This window comes from Monomorium pharaonis, chromosome 10 (assembly GCF_013373865.1).
Source record: "Monomorium pharaonis isolate MP-MQ-018 chromosome 10, ASM1337386v2, whole genome shotgun sequence".
Taxonomy (NCBI): domain Eukaryota; kingdom Metazoa; phylum Arthropoda; class Insecta; order Hymenoptera; family Formicidae; genus Monomorium; species Monomorium pharaonis.
Window position 1 is genome coordinate 20,186,529 of NC_050476.1, and position 14,007 is coordinate 20,200,535.

Sequence of the window (14,007 nt, forward strand, 5' to 3'; positions counted from 1 at the left end):
GTTTCAGAACGATTTCATTGTATGAGAATAATTGTATGTAACCCGGATATTTTAGTTTATTGCAAATTCTATTCGGCATTCATTGGTTCTGTGAAAAAAGGTTGCAACAATTTTAATTAACATAGTTTTGAATTAAAAGAGAAATGGAAATGATACATAATATATGCAAAATAATAATTGGAACGTGCTGTTTGTGATATGCTTAAATGTCAAATAATTATGAAAATGTCGACAAATATTTCGCGAAAAGCCAGAGATAAAATAATTTGTATTTTTTGTTTTCGCGAACATTATCGCCGGCACGCGAATCTGTAAATTTTCTGTACGCCACTTTTGTCCGGTGAAAAGGCCGTTCTATCTTGAAAGTAACAATAGCGCACTGACTGATAGAGCCATTCCTGAGCGATGGAGTTGTAATGGAATACTGTTTGAACCTTTCACCATTCGCTTCCCAAGTGGAAAGAAAAAGTGAGATATTTCAATGTCGGAAGTTTCGCCGGACGGGAACTGCTGACTTACTTGGAATTAATTTTACAGAGAGGGAAAGAAACAGAGAAAAAGGGAGAGAGAGAGAGAGAGAGAGAGAGAGAGAGAGAGAGAGAGAGAGAGAGAGAGAGAGATGATTTCAAGCGAAAGAGTGTTACTTTGGATTAATTCTGTAAGAAATGAATTTGCAAGCATAAAAGAGGCGGAGGTGTTAAACAGAAAGTCTCTTCTTAGCAATGATATCCCTAACGTTAATCTTCCCCTGAAATAATTTCGTCGCAGCACCAAATTTAATTTGCCGGACAATAATAGTTAATTATTATCGCAGCCAAGAGCAGTTTATACAATGGTTATTTAGTCGTGCAATTAAATGTCATACGCCTGGAATTTTCCTTTCCCAGTGAAAAACAGTCTCATTTAAACATCGGTATTATCGATTGATTGACAGAAATTAATGAGGCGTCCATATTCTGCGCGTTTAATACAAGAACTGTTTACTTTAATGGCATATTGTACCAATTAATTTTGAATACGATCGAACACAACATTATTTTCCTTTTCAAACATCGTCCACAATTGAAAATATCGCACTTATTCAAAAATTAAATATTGTAACGTACAGGAAAGCAATACGCGAGAGGGGGGGGGCGAGGGACGGCTTAAAATTTAAATTAATTCGGAGAGGGGAGAAGGAGGAAGCTTGCATTTTGCGCGCGTCAATATTCATCCGTCTTAAATCGGTGCATCCCATTTGCTTCTGCAAATGCCGGGAATTGCTGGTATGCAATCTAGACTGGCGACGACATGACTGAGTCGACACAACGCGATCCCATCGATTCCCAGTTTCCCCGCATAGTTTCAAGACAATCCTCCAAGATAATGATTGACCGTCCGATTCTATCAACAGAGTGTATTGCACTTGGCGCGCGCGCGCGCTGAAGATGCAGCGTTTTGCCGCGAACAGGACGGCACTCTTTTTTCGTCGATGCAAAGTAAGAAATACACGGTAATTGTAGCGAAACTTGGGACATTCGTTACTCGAGGATTCTTTTTGAGGAGGAAAGTTCGCGAAAACTCTCTTTCAACGTTTGCCTCTTTCTGTGTGCAACCATCTCGTTTAAAGAATTTCGCGCTCGCACGATTCTCACGTATTTTTCACTTTGCGCAGACAAACGTTTGGTTGTTAAAAAAGGAGCAGAGCGGAGAACAAGTAAAACACGTCCGAGTGATCAAGAGTCGAGGAAATATATTACGTTTTGTGTTTGTTTCTTTTTTTACTTTGTAATTATCGAAGGTTAGCGATTATCGAAAGATTAATTTTTATCAGATAAAGGATTATTTTTGTCGGAAAATTGAAATTTTCCTAGGCAAAAAATTGAAACCTGCGGTGATTAATTTAGAGCATTGAATCGATTTATATCGCGCATCGTTGCCTCTAGCCATTACATGATTAATCGATGAAATGACGTTTGCTTCGAAACTGTCATTTACACTGTGCTTCTCCATCGGACATGCGTGAAATATCGCAGAAGCTGAAGATTAGGTGGTATCAAATGCATTATTCAAATTCTAATTTGTTTGTAACAATAAGCAATTATAACTCTTAAAGTACTGTATTTTTAACGTCGTTGTATGTCATGAAAAAACATGTTTTAATCATTATAAATTAAAGGGCTATTTTTTTCTTCCCTTTAATCAAATCATTTTTTCAATATAGTTATTCAATTTAGAGTGTTATTCATATATTCATATTTTTCTTACGTTTTTGCTGCTTACAGAAATCGACAGAAACAATAAGAATTAATACAATGTGCTAAAAATCTTTTCGTTTTCTATTGTAATTGTCGTTTCACTTTTCATATTCCGAAAGAAATATTATCGTTTCTTATTATTATCTGATGAAAGCGGATTTAATTGTTGGAATAGAATTATTAATTTATTGTACATTATCATTTTCCTCGGAATTTATCATGAACGATCAAAGTTTTATCGCCATCAATTGTATTGATTTCGATTTATAGCTGCAATTAAAAACGATTAAATATTTCCTATTGTTTTGTATAAATTTTTTAAACAGAGATTGATACTATTTTGAGAATTCACCCGCAAAATTAAGAATTTATTTTACACTTATTTTCTATATTACTCTTGAAAGGTGTTAAAATAATTAACTAATAGTATTGTAATAAACAAAATTATTAAATGTTATTTTAAACCACAAAGTATTAGCAACAGAAACTTGAGTTAACACTTGGGTAATCATCCAGAATAGCTCTTCAGGGTTAATTGACCAGCTCATTAATTAGATACTAATTCTGTTAACAAGTAATCGTAGAGAATTGAAATTTTGATTTTGCATCTAAAAAAGTCTGAAGAATATGGAAATAATATTTTCAGTGCGGGAAAAGAAAGAAAAGGAATTCAATGGCAACGATATTTTTTAACTATTAGTTAAAACGCAAGTAACCGCGTAACTTCTCCGATCACAATACGCGCTTGCATTCGTGTAACTACAATACTTACGTAAAACTCACATAAAAGAAATGATGTTACGCGACGCGCGCGTAGCAATCGCGTATTACGAGTGCAGATGGCCTTAATGGATTAAGAGCATCCCTTGTAGAGCAATCGCATCGGAAGGGATCGCGTGTCGGCGTATCGATCGCTCATTGGCTATGCATCGCGTTACATTGCGGTTATCGCGGGCGATGGAAAATAGCTGGATATAATCCGTTGTAGCGTTGATTTTAACCGGCATGCATATACCCCTTTCTCCTCCCCCTCCCGCCCTCTCCCCCTTTCTTTCCCCCTCTCCCTCCCCCTTCTCCCCCCCAGCAACACACGTGTGCGCGTATACCTGAAATATAATAACGCACGAGCAAACTTCTGGAAGCTCTCCAGCAGCTAAATGCGTCCGGACTCGTTCGCGGATGCAACGGCAAAAGGCCGCAGGCATTCTCAACGGCCAGCGTTCGGAATTTGGCTAATAATCCGTCGCAAATTCCGGAAATTTCGTTACCGTGTTGGCGACGGATATATATAATATATACGTGTATATATATATATATATATATATATATGCAAAATGTATTACGAAAGTTAATCCCTCGATCAACATTGAGACGGCCACAACACGGGGGGAAGGAAATCGGCGAGGGTGGATGCGGAGGATCGAGAGCGATTCGTTCGCGCGCCGCGCCGTGCCTCGCGGCCCGGATGTAATAATCGCCTCGCGGTTTCGCGTTGCACGACGCGCCGTGCCCGCCCGCGTTCGAAACTTCCGTTAATGAGCACTTCGAAGTGATCCGCTCTATCGCACGAACAAGAAGGAGGATTAAATGCTACAGCCACGGCGAGCGTGACGTCATTTCGTCTCTATTCGATCAGTGGTACTTACTCCTCCCGCCTTGTAGAGTAATCCTTTCATCTCCCGATTCGAATTACAACGCTTGAAATTAATTCCGGCATATTGGCCCGCGTTCTGATTGCGGAATTAGAACCTAAACGTGAACGGATGACTAATGTCTCGTGTTTACATGGAGACTGCAGATTTCTCGAAATACTTAAACGTTTGCTCGTCGTTTAAATTTCAATAAATTTCCTCTGTGTGTGTGTGTGTTTATGTATCAGAACTTTAATTTAAAGCATCAATCGCTAAAATATTTATTTAAACAGTAACAATTTTTTTATGGTTTTCTTGCTGATTTCTTTTTTACAGAACTTATTCCAAAGTTGAAAAAATCTTTCAGTATGGAGTTTATTTTACATTTTGCGCGTACTTTTCTCAACTATTTCTCGTTCTACGTTTATTATCTGAAGCTAAATAAAAAAAGAGAAGGATTTAAGTAATAAAATGGAAGAATCAATAAGCTCAAAGTTGCTCCAAGTTGCTTGAAGACTAACAAGACACGAATATGAAGCATGCGGTATTCGACGAAATTTATCGACGTGCTCGCGGTTGAATTCAGTTGCCTGGAAGTCGAGTTCTTACGATCTAACTTACGTACCCCGCTAAACTTGGCCTGAGAAACACGGAACGACAGATCGGGTCGACGTAAAAATCGTCGCCAAGTTTCACGGTATAACTCACCGGATAAGCTGCGGGCGTCCAGACTAAGTGAAACGGGCGGCGTGAACAAATATCCGAAAACACTTTCCGCTTTACGGTTTGCCGGCGACTAACTTCGGTTTCACGGCCCGTGTGACAATCCGCGTGAGCAAGACGGACATCGGATTTTCGAGTTTCAGAGCTATTAATCTCTGGATCCCCGCAACATAACCGACAACCAGATGTTGAGGAGAACATATTCCATTCTACATTTCTGTTCAATGTCTTCTGCTACTTAAATTATTTTACTGAAAATTACTTTACTGGAGCCCAATTGTGTGACCTCGAGGCTTAAATTTCATTTATCTTGATAAATAAATTTTATAACTTAATAATTACATCTTACGAAAAACGAGGTTTCTTTATTAGCTTATCAGTTTGATTTAATGATAATAAATCAGTCGGCACAAAGTGCATTTACCTTTAAAGACATTTATTTGATTTGTAGGGTAAACTCGAGTATGATGGCCATAGTAGTTTTTTAAATGCAAAAACATACTTTTATTTTTATTGCTTTTTAATCGCGTTTAGAATATTACTTTACTGAAGCATGTAACACCATTGACATTATAGAGAACATATTTAATAAAAATTTTGTATTATCAGAATATTGAACAATAATTGACCATTTTTCACAACTTTTAGAGAAAAGATGGCCATAGTATATAGGACAGTTGGTCATACATTACGTAGTTAATATTTATAAATAATAAAAAAACTTATAATTTTACATATTTAATATAAACGTTTCTAATAATAAATATTCATATAAGTTTAGCATTTATTAAACTCATTGTCAGTACTAAAAAAATGTCATGTCAAATTTAAAATATTAGGTGCGCAGCTTATTTCTCGTTTTCTTTATAAAATATATACATAAACACTAACTCCGAAAAAAGTCCAAACTGTGAGAGAAAGGTAATCATAGTATTTATTAAAAAATAGAAAAGGAAATAAGAAATAAAATTACACATTACAATTTGCACACCTTTATCATGTGTTAATTGTGACATCTCAACTGTAAATTATTCAACGTTGTGGCAATTTTTAATGAACACGTGAAAAACTTTGCAAACAGTCAAAAATAGAAACATGATATAATATCCACAATATTGTTATTTCGATTAGTATACGCAAATAAATTGCAGTAAATATAAATTATCTCTGAAAATAATTACAAGAACATATTATTCCGTAATTATTTGAAGAATTATAGCCATCGTACCCTAACTTACCCTATTATCGAGCCTTGCTTTGAATTCTCCATTTTTAACGTTCAATCATCAAAATACACGAGACAATGTAGATTTGTCATGTCTCTCCCGTTATCGATTTTATTAATTTTAAATGCAAATTTGATTTTTATTCAGCATATACGATATTTGTAAAAAGAGGTACCTAGAAATAGGCGCATTATTTACTCTGCCCGATATCAATCTGTCTCTGACGAAAGCGACGTAAATGGAGACTTGCATATCAAAAAAGCTTGCGGGATCTATGTTTACTTTTACCATCAATATTTTTCCAAACTAGCTCGATACACGCCCGTGCTGTTGTCGCACTTTTTTGTAGGCACGCTACAAACATGTTCTGCCAATTAGCGTTTCGCAATGTTATTCTCTCTCTCTCTCGTGTGTGCCGGTTGTCCGCGGGATTATTTACGAGTTACGGGCAAACGTGGATCATAACGAAAACCTAATGGCATTATCGACAACGCGGCCAACCGAAGATTCATCACGCGTCGAAAATGGATATGAAATGATGAGCACATTGGAAAAAAAGTGATACGATACGAATTGTCCGGCATGCGGAGTGTCATCTGTCAGGAATCTGTCTCGATATTCGTCCCCTTTCAGCGCGCGCTCGCGCGTGAATGCCGCTATATCTGACGTTAATAGCAATTGAATTTCGGCAGGCATTGAATTTGATAAATTTTCTGACGAAATATTCAATTTCCGCGAAGTTTTCGTTAATAACAGCTACATGTATAGTCGCGAACCCGAGAACAAATTTCACCAAAAAGAGCGAACGTTTTTCGTAGCGCTTGTTAGTTTTTTCTTTTTCATTCTTTTTTTTTTTGGTTTTGCAAGAGTTTCGCAAAAACAGCATGCTAACGACAATCCTCCGCGAGGGCAAAGAATATTAAATTTCGCGAAAATTTGACGCTTTTTACTCGGCGGCGAATATGCGAGAAAATGCACTCAAAATGTAACATTTTTGATAATAGCACATTTCTTTGATAAATATTAAATCAGTTTTTTCCGCGGCAAAGAAACTGAGCACTTAACCTAATTACAGAATTTAATTAATTTCAAAAGTTACAAGTTTATCAAAAATAATTGTAATTTATAATGAAAAATACAATTAGCAATTTTCCGTTGAATTTGTTTATATACAGAAATTTAATTGGCTTTTGGCAAGAAATGCAACAGAAATATTTATAAATTGCTACCCTGAGAAAAAAAAGTAATTGCTAAATAAATACAGAGTCCAATCAACGTTATTACACTTGCATTAACAACAAATATTATTATTTTAAGTATATCTTTCGTTGGCAACCCGCAACTAAACGTTTTGTTGAATCAATTACTTTTTTTCTCAGTGTACGTATAATGATTTTTATTAGACGGGTATGATGAAAAAAAAATTAACTGTTTACGTCAAGAAGATAACAAAAGCAAAATTGTTAGCTGCGCAACACTCCGTCACTTAATAATATTGAAATGTGAGGGTTCCATGATTAACGCTTTGTTGTTAATTAAACTCTTTAATGAGGTAACATGATTACAGTCTTCTCATAATGAGATTGATGTAAATTAAATCGGCATTAAATTTTTGCGTTTCACTTAGCATTTCTATTTTTAATGGCATTTTAAACGATATATAATATAAATCTCTTATATGACCACTTTCACGATATTAAATATTACGCAATATCAAAATGAAATGATCAAATAAGATAATATACATGAAATATTAAAATGTACAATTTTTAACACATAATTTGTAAAGTCATTAGTCATGTTGAAATGAAGGAACACAATCGTAAATATGAAATATAATTAATAGTTTCACTTTTGTCATATCGAATAATATGATTAAATACTTCACTTTTATGATACGACGAAACTGCGAAAAATTATTACAGCATAAAGTTAATGTTATTACGACAGATCTAATCATTTTTTTATTGCGCCCTTGCTACTGTAACAAGAAAAATTTTGTGCGGGTTCAACAAAGTCGACGTTTAAACAAAAATCGTGCTTCGCGTAAATAACACGCTGTTAGCCGGGCAGATACATTTTTGCCTAGGTCTACGGAAGGTCTGTGAGGAACATGCTAATCTATTTAGCAACTTCATCGGCAGTTTAGCGAAAAGAGAAATGCAAAAAGGAACAATAACACCCGTTGCACGCACGCCATGGCCAGCTTGATAATTACGATATGTGGCTCTTGCCTCATGTTTAAGCGAGTAAGAATGAAATTTTGATGAATCTTCCTGACGGCGGGTATAGCCATGTCGCAAATTGGATTCAGGCGGGATACAGGGACTTTGTAAAAGTGCTATTCCTGCAAAACATCGAATACGCAATTTCCATTGGGACGCGGTTAAGCCATGTCGAATGAATTTTGCATAAGGATTGGCACGCCGCAGCAACTTTTAGAATTATAATCCTTGGGAGAACTTAATAAACTTTGTAACGGAATAAAGGACGCGGTGTGTAGAGAATGATACTTGCAGCTATGGTTCATAAGACAGAAATAAAATAATTAACTTCATTCATTTTGAAATACGTTATTACCAGTCAATTTTCCCCCGTTTAATAATGCCCAACGTTAAATCTCTCGATAAATAAAGTTTCGGAATTGCAGTTTTATTATAAATCAGAGGAGGGATTAAATTTTCGTTGTCGTGTGCATCACCCGAAATCGCCAGAGTATTTTAACGTTGTTACTTATATAGTGAAATTTACGTGTCAAGCGTGTGCGCGGCCCCGATTGAAATATTTACCACCTCACCCCGTTCTTTGATATTCGAAAGCACAGCCTATTTATATGTATAGAACTGACGATAATCCCGAAATAACTAGTCGGATGCAGAAGATTGACGTCGCATTGCTTACTGCACCTGTGCATCGGAACCTCTCCGTCATCATTAATTTATGCAACAAAGCGCGAGCGGCAAAGCGGGAACAGTAAGCGGGAGAAGATCCCGTAATACGCGAAAATGTCAGATACACAGAGATACTGCGAACTTATGTGCACAAGCTGGGGAGTAACAAAACGCTCCGAGATCCGGAAGTTACAGGCGCAATGATCATGCTGTCAATTATGATCCGCGCTCACTACGATAGAAATGAAAAAAACCCCGATCAAATCGATACTGCTGAGAAAGGATGAGAAGATTTCTGGGCGAATGTACAACTTTCAGTTGATCGATTGGTCGACGAAATGCCTTTGAACCTCGGAAGCTGAGAGAGAGAAAGAGGGTGGGGGGATGTTCATAATAAAACCAGGGCAAAATAGGAGCAAATTAAAATCGGAAAAAACACCGTTGCCCCAATTTTTTGCCGGGCGACAAATTGTCTTCTGCTTTTTGCGGTATGAAAGGATCCCATCCGGCGTGTAAATTATGTACCGGCGCGAATAGAGGGAAAATCTGACCCAAATGACGCAAACGCCCGCATTCGTTTGATACGTAAGCGTGATTGCTGAGGTGAAATTTAATTAGTGAACTATCGAATGTTAGAGAGAAAGAGAGAGATAAATGAATTGTGTGAAATGAACGTATTAAATTGAAGAAATCAATAAGAGAAAATGCTTTTAAAATTTTTTTGAGTAAAGAGATTTTGTTGATACGTAGTGACTTACAAAAATGTAGGGTAAGTTCGACAAAAAATTATTTCTCGAAACCATTAACCTTTTCTTTCTCAAATAAATGCTCTGAAACTGTAAATTATTCCGTTAAAATAAAATGGTTAAAATAAAAGAGTGTAGTTCGGAATAAGAGCAGTCTCACTGATCTAATTACTTCTTCGAAGAAATATCCATCGGCAAAATGATTATAAATAGATATTCCGTAAATGTATTTTATAAAAGCGTAAAATGAATTTTGCAAATAATATTTTTCAATCCTTTGATCTATATTAGAGGGTAGGTTATTACCACAGAATTCCGGGAGAGAGGGCATCGATTTTGCACAGCCTGAAGCTGGATGTAAGCGGATTCGTCTTATGTCCTCGTAATTAAGAGCCCTCATAAAGGCGAATCACATCGTAATTCCGACCTCCTCGATTTAACTGAATGACGCGCAGGTTAACCGAATGGTCACTTCAGTTACGGTCTTCGACATTAGAGAGGGTTAAAATCTAGGTCGCTATAAAGCGTCTTTATAAAATAAAAATTGCATTGTCGAATCCTAATCACGGAGAGACACGTGAAACAGGGAAAATTAAAGAAAGAAAAGGGAAATAAAATAAAAATTGCCGACGTATGATCTCGTATTTTTCTCCGAAAAATATTTTTAATTCGTAGAATAATTTGCATAATTTGCAAATTATGTCACTAAAATGCGTATAAAATTCGAAGTACAGACATAATGAACATGTGTAAAGAATCCCGTGTGAAATTACACATCCATTTTTGTGGAGCAAAAATCTAATGAGTATTTCATATCCTGCTATCCTTTCTTCTGCATGTTATACATGTAAAATTTTATACAGCACCAGATTCTTTGCTACTGATAAATAAACTACTACTTTCCGTGCGTGAGTACGTACGAGATTCCACCTCGGTAAAAGATGTGCAATATAGCGTAATACACGACCTTTTGTCGGAAACAAAGCGAACCTGTATAATGCATGCTCATTTCTTTCGGGATAAGATTGCGATAGAGAAAACTGTAAAGTACGGCCTTTAAACTTCAATCATGAGCATTTGGCTTTTTAGTATAGGTATACTGATGTTTATGACAATACGGACCATCGACGACGCGAAGCCACTTCTCGGTACAAAATTACCCCTCCATTTTTGTCATTATTGTTCTCCTCGGACCCACTGACTGCCTCTTATTCTACATTCCAATCTCGCGTTTTGTCCTACATTACGTATTCGAATTCTAAAGCACAAAGCTTGAATCGAGACTCGCTGACCCGAACTCATCGCCTTCCACCCAAAGAGCTCGCTCGTACAAAACGGCCCTTGTACAGCACATAGAGCGTCTCCGAAATAGGGATTTGCATTACTTCAATTGTGATCGAATAAAACGTCGTGTGTGAATGTAGCTCAGCGAAGTGAAGCGCATTTTATATTTAGTTAACAGAAATGTGTATAAAATATGCTGCATGCACAGACAAAGGTTTCCTGGGAAAACACGTTAATTCTTGTAAGGGAAAATAACATCGTGTCGTAAAGCTGAATGAACCATGACTACAGAACCTCTCGTTGTCAATTATTCAACATACTATTTTGTTTTTACCGTAACTTATGATTTATTCTATCATTCAAATCTAACCATTATTTTTATGATTTTTAAATGAAATAAATATGTGTAAAAATAAATTGTGACATTTGAACAATCGTTAAATCTTCAATATATAAAAGATTTATTGTCACGTTTAAATACGCAATTTACAATGCGCTATTTTCTTTCGCAGCCTGTGACCTTTTAGTCCCGCATCGGGAGCATCGTCGCATGATCGCGGAAAGAATCACGGCAATGTGTGGTGCTGGCTGACGATCCCTCGGATTAATTGTTTGTGAAGTTTCATGGTGGACGTGAGGGCAAAGTTTGCCCATCAAATAGAAGTTTTGTCGCGATTCGTCCGAATTGGAGCGATAATCGCAAAGCGCGCGAGCCGCGAATTTTCGAGCGGAATATTTCCGACGAAAAATTCGCACGATTTTTGTAAAATATTTTGAATGTATCGCTCGCATGCGCAAAAAAAAGCTCGATATCTCCCTTTGATCGGATGGAATTACAAAAGTACTTTAGACCGGGACAAATATTACGGCGGAGCATCGGCAGCCATAAAAATAACGAAGGCAGGGTTATTACTTCTCCTTGATGCTTCGGGTGATTTAACCGTAAGCGTCTTAAAGCCACACCCACTCTGATGAAGCGCATGAAGTTATGGATTTTCGATATATATAATTATACTTTTTATGACGATGTTTTTTTATGGGATTTTTCAATGTTCATTTACATGTAAAGTATCATTAAAATCAATTTTATGCCCTTCTGGCTATGAAGCCCTTTTATGGATCATTTAATGGGAATTTAAGCAAGGAGTAGGTATATATAACTTTCTTACATTACGCGATTATTTAAGAAGATTTTAAATTAGGAGCAGGGTACTCATTCTTGAAAAAAATTTTTTAAGCAAAAGTTCCTTTCATATAATTTACAAGCGTCATATAAACTTTTTATAAGCTTGAAATGTTCCCGTTATCTATAGCTATTTGAAAAAAAATCTCGTTATTCACATTCGGAAATTCATATTCGTCACATTCGTCAAAGAATTTGTCGCTACAGGAGAGATAATAAAAATAAAATAAATCCTAAAAACTATATAAATCACATATTTTTTTACGAGTTGGTTTTCGCGGATATCTCGCAGTAAACAATTCATCTATCAAAATGTCTTCAATTTTTCAATGCCGTTTATCAAAAGCCCATGATTTCCGGCAAAAACTACAAACGTTATCCCGATTCCGTCCGATTCAGCGTGACCCTCGTTAGAAAACGAAAAGAGGAGACAATCGAGATCCTCTGTGCATCGTGTCGAAGAGATCAACGCTCCGGGGAGACGGAGGTATTCCGTGGAAATCGCGTTAAACCTTACACTCGATAGCACCGCGATCCGAACATTATCTAGAATCATATCCCTGGTACCTGGTCTCACGGGGGCCGATATCGATGTTGTTGCCGGAATATACACATGTTTCCGGGTCAATACACCGTGACAGGAAGTACGTGCAATAAGGGGAACAGTTGGCGCAGGGCTTCTCCCCGTTACCGAGCGATTCGAAAGCGCAACGGGATCGATATTCGTCAGGCAAATGAATTTCTGAATTCGTAGAATCGCGGACCGCGCAAAATGCATTCGTTCTGAAGGCGGTATGTCTGGAAGGTAAGCGATCGCCTTCTTCGCGATAGGCGCTCCCAGGCGAACGGTCTATCGATATTACGTCTAGAAGCTGAAGCAACGGGAAGTGAATCCGAATTCCGAATACACCCGAATATTCAAATGTCGGATTACGGCGCGGTGCCCAGATTGAAATAAATCAAATTCAGATGGCAGAAACGAATGGTATAAATTGAAAGCTTTAAATACCGCGGCTTTGTCCCTTTTACATCACATTACATTATTTCACATCGATTTATTGAAAAAAAAAAAAAAAAAAAAAATATATATATATATATATATACAGAGTACATTATCTGTACTGTACCTTTTTTCCCTAAATGGTTATCGGAAATTGCGGAAAAAATTTTCATTACCAAAGCTTATCTGATACTATCTAATGATATTTCGGCTTTCCAAAACTATCAAAAGTAGAGTAAACTTAAATCTGAAATTTTTAATGGAAACAAGTGGCGTAGGGTATCATTGGATAGGTCCTTTAAAACAACTTTTGCTCAAACTTTTTTTTATATCATTTACAATTTTCAAGAAAAATAAAGAAATGTCCAATTATGAATAAAGTACTGAATAGAAACGTAGCAAAAATGTATGTAAACAAAAATTTCAATATTTCAAACTTATGAGCAAAAAATATCTGATATATTTTCTTTAACCTTTGTTAATCAATATAATACGCCGTCAAATGTTCTTATGGGTGTTATAGATCGTTTGATACATTTTATACATAATAATGATTATTATTATTATATTAAAACGAAAAAGACAAAGCCGCAGTATAAAAAACTATTATACATCAAACCATCGTATGCATTAAATCTATTAATTTATTATACCCATTTAATTAAGTTGTTACAAGTTAGATAAATGGAATGTATTCTGAATAAATAATTCGTAAAACATGCAGTTATTCTAATGTTGTAATTTTACAAATATTTCATCCTCAATGCTAAAAAATTACATAGGGTTTGTTAATTTACAGCGAGCAATATATCGCGAGTATGTCGTGAAACTAAAGTTTTCGCGGCACGCTGACGGAGGAAGATGCGTCCCGAAATAAATTATTGAAGTTAATTCGAATGGACGGAATCGACTTAATTAGAGGGACTTGTTTCGTATGCTACGTAGCGAAACTCGGAATCTTGCAGAATACTCGGGGATGTAAACTGCAGCGCAGGGCGCACTTTGTACCCGCGCCTTACATATCGTTGACCCAGTATCAAGTTGCTCTAACTCCGTTGGATGTGAGTTAGATGAAATTTACGAGAA

The 14,007-nt window shown here is 36.4% G+C and overlaps 1 protein-coding gene across 7 annotated transcripts in view; it reads right to left on the bottom strand.

The window, feature by feature from the left end:
• LOC105839332 (neural-cadherin) overlaps positions 1–14,007 on the bottom strand; it is a 204,628-nt gene that overhangs the window by 76,896 nt on the left and 113,725 nt on the right. The gene's annotated exons all lie outside the window — the stretch shown is intronic.